Source organism: Penaeus japonicus, unplaced genomic scaffold (genome assembly GCF_977035675.1).
Source record: "Penaeus japonicus unplaced genomic scaffold, GWHDUDI00000001_assembly GWHDUDI00000035, whole genome shotgun sequence".
Lineage (NCBI taxonomy): Eukaryota > Metazoa > Arthropoda > Malacostraca > Decapoda > Penaeidae > Penaeus > Penaeus japonicus.
This window is the reverse complement of record NW_028234437.1, coordinates 5,879,771-5,884,124: the sequence shown is the minus strand read 5'-3', so window position 1 is coordinate 5,884,124 and position 4,354 is coordinate 5,879,771.

The following is a 4,354-nucleotide window of genomic DNA, read 5'->3' as shown; positions in this document are numbered from 1 at the left end:
AAAGATGTTAGTCCCCCCCCCCCCTGGCTCCCCCCTGGCTCCCCCGTGTGCCCTCCTCTCCCCTCAGTACGCCTCAGAGCCACCAGGAAGCAGGGTCTCGGGAATCCAATTATGCCGGTTAGGCGACTAACACCCTTATCGCGCCACGCAGTAAGGGCGAATGTTTTATTAGGATTGGGAGAATGGCAGGCAGTCCATCATTTGATATCGTCATAATTATTTTACCAGGTGGAGCGAGTGGGAATTCTTGGTTGAACATAATTGCTGTCTCTTTTTTTTTTTTTTTTTACGTTGCACGTGCTTGAACACGTACAATACATTTCAGGTGACATGGAAATTCAATTTGCAACAAATAACAAAATATGTACAACCTCTCTCTCAGACACACACACATGCACACGCACACACACACACACACATACAAACACAGACACACACACACACATACACACACACACACAGACTCACACACACACACACAATCACACACACAGACTCACAGACACACACGCACACACACACACGCACGCAAACTCACACACAAAAGGCACGCAAGTACACAATCAGACCTATCGCCCAACCAACCACCTCACTCTTTTCCCGGAATCACGCACGAACACTGCGCTCAGGGACACCACGCAGAAAGGAGCAGATATTTTATCATCACGAAGGAAGAAATTCTATCACTGATTTGATTAACACGAGGCCACATAAATAAGAAAAGGGGAAAGAGGAAGAGGAAGCTGGAATGAAATATCGACTGAACTACGGTCAGCTTTCAGCAAGACAGTTCTGTGAAATTTGGACATGGCGGGAGATATGTGAATTCTTACGTGATTTCAGCAAGATAATTCTGTGAAATTTGGACATGGCGGAAAATATGTGAATTCTTACGTAATTTGGCTTTCGTTGCAATAACCGATTTCGCACATCCTCAACGTCTATAAGTCAAGCTACTTACTGTAATTTACTTACTAAGTTCTACCATGTACTAACCACCGAACCTTCTGTAAGACCAAGAAGCCACTTATCTAAAAGAACAATCCACAAAAATTACCTTCCCTCAGCATCAGCACCACAAACCTACAAAAAAAAAATCAGTTTTAATAAGCCAACCGAGCCTCTATTATGGAAACCGCCATCAGCAGATTAACCCAAAGAGTCACCAAAAGATCAAGCGACCTAATGTCCTCCTCATAGCGTTAAAAAAAACCTACTCGACGACCTCTTCTGCAGGAGCGCGACACCCCCCCACCCCCACCCCACCCCCACCCCAAGCGACGTGTCAGAAACCAGGGTGCTTATCATCTCTTCAAGGTTGTCTGTCTGTCAGTCAGGCTGGCTGGCTGGCTGTTCTCTCGGCTCGCATGTACAAGGGGAAGGAAGCTCTTCCGGCGGCAGGACGCTCCCCCTTATATTACGGGGAGGAACGTAAACTATGTAGTAATATTGGTGTGGTGCTTAGCTCGCGTCTTCTACATAGCTCGTGATGCTCATAATGAGTGGCCCACGGAAGGGATGATGAAAAAGCGTTACATAATGAAAAGGAGACGTTAATGGAAGTACAGCAGGCGATAGGCACTACATTAAGCAGTGCTTTATTACAGCCGATGTGCCGCATACGGGATTATATATGAGCTATTGTACTTTTTTTTCTTTTTCTCTCTTTCTTCTTCTTCTTCTTCTTCTTCTTCTTCTTCTTCTTCTTCTTCTTCTTCTTCTTCTTCTTCTTCTTCTTCTTCTTCTTCTTCTTCTTCTTCTTCTTCTTCTTTTTTTTTTTTTTTTTTTTTTTTTTTTTTTTTTTTTTTTTTTTTTTTTTTTTAGGCGTAATGAACTCGTAGAATACTTTTTTTTTTCAATTACATAGATCAGTTGAGCACGTAATGTTATACTGAGCATAACCTTATATTCTATACAGCTTCACCTTTGAAGTGTTTAAGTTTGGGGAAAGTCTAAAATCTTATTAACTTCTTATATATTTTTTCACCAATATGAAATAAGTATATCATGAAGGAAGTTTTTTTTATACACACGCGTGTTTTCCTTATTCACTCTGATAAATATTTTGGTTCGGATGAAAAATCAAAGAAATGATGATAACTATTAGTTTCCGTTCTTGTTTCATTAGTGTTATCATTCGTATATCATGTTGTCATATTAATATCATTATTACTGAAGTTGTTTGTATTATAATGCTAGTGAGAATGATAATAAAAACAATGATAATGATAATAATGATAATAGTATTAATTATTATTATTATCATCAGTGTTCATGTTTTCTTTGTAATTTTCATCCTTTTTACCATCATCATTGATTATTCATCATCCTTTTTATCACTATTACTATCTATAATAGTAATTCTATTGTAATCGTTGTTATTATCATCATTATCATTATTATTATTATCATTATCTCTATTATCATTATTATCATTAATATTATCATCATTATTAATTTTATCATTATGTTTATTGTTGTTATAGTTATTACTATCGTCATTATTATGTTGTCATGTGGTGACATTGGTTTTATTAGAAGTAATATTATCATCATTAACACAATTATTATTATCATTACTATTATTGTTATCCTTACTATTGCAATAAGTGTCATTACCTCAATTACCATTTTACTATCATTGCAATTGTCGTTACATCATCATCCTAATCTTTGTTTATCATTATTATCTTTATTGTTGTTATCGTCATTGTTATTTTTGTTGATGTTGTCATCATTATTGTCTTCACCATTATGATCATCACTGTTATTATCATTATAAAATTAGGCATCATCAACACCACCACCACCACCATCATCATCATCATCATCATCATCATCATCATCATCATCATCATCATCATCATCATCATCATCATAACCACCACCACCATCATCATCACATTAATTTTCACCATCATCACCATCACATAATCATCATCATCATTGATATAATCCTCATTGTTATCCTTCTTACAAGCAAGAACATCATTGCGTGTGTTATGTATAGATAAACTTATGTAAACATCTATAAACATCTATGTTTTGTTATGCATGTGTCTCACCTCTACCCATTAGTGAGTGTTTATATCCCTGTCTCTTTGACCAGGCATAGTTACCATTGATGGTAACACTTCTCGTAAAAATTGTCACTAAAAATCTACGGTCGAGTTCAACACGTAATGAAAAGCAAGTAATTAGTTTATTGTAATCAATCGAAGGAGGAAGTACTGTAGTGAGACGATGAAGAAATAGAAGAAATAGAGGAAGAAGGAGAAGAAGTAGTAGTAGTGGTAGAATGAAAATTAAGATGAAAAAGATGGTGATGAAGATAATGAAAATGAAGAAATAGAAGAAGGAGAAGTAGTAGTAGGAGTAGTAGAATAAAAAATAAGATGAAAAAGATGGGGATGAAGATAAAGAAGATGATGATGATGATGAAGGTAAAGAAGAAGAAGAAGATGAAAAAGTAGAAGAGGAGGGAAAAGAAGAAGATGAAGAAAAACATGAACAAGAAGATGATAACAAAAATAAAATGACGAAGATTAGGGAGGTAGAACACGAAGATAGAAAAGAAAGTGAAGAATGATATAAAAAAGAAGAAGAAGAGGGTAGAGATAACCAAACATAAAAAAAGAATGTGCAAATTTCTTTTTCTTTTTTACTTTAACAAACTCTCTCGTACCTTAATGGCAAGCGAGGGTACGTATGTATGTTAACTAGTTCGCTTTTGCTTCAAACTCATGGCGATGCAATATTATTCAGATTCAGAGTAGTACATGAATTAATGAAGCACGTTTATTCATAATCATGATATACACACCTTTGATATGTAGAGTTTATAAGAGGAAAACACATTTCAAATCTTTCAATACGTTTATTAGAAACAAAATCATATTTGATACGGATAATGCCTTAATTTTATTTATCTATTTATTTATTTATCTATTTATTCTATTTTTTTTTTTAACTGTCATTAGAAGCAGTGTTCCTTAGGCGAAGAATCTATCCGTAAATACACTTAGTAATTACTTTACTTTGTGTTCAAGGATGGTCTGATGTGTGTCTTTTAACTCCCTTTCCTAACCAAACATTTAACTCTTGCTTCATCATCAAACAGAAGAAAAATGAAGAATAAAAATGGAAGCCGTGTTAACAGTGTATATATACCCACTTGCTCGTGCGTCCTTGAGATAAGCTTTAGTAATCCAAGAGGAAGTAATTCGACTAAGTTTAGGCAGAGTTTCTCAGCTTAGTAAAAAAAAATAATAAAAAAATAAAAAAATAAAAGGGCTTGATAGGGTTTACTTGATTATATGTGATGGAGGAATTGTTATTGTTTCTGTGTGATGTT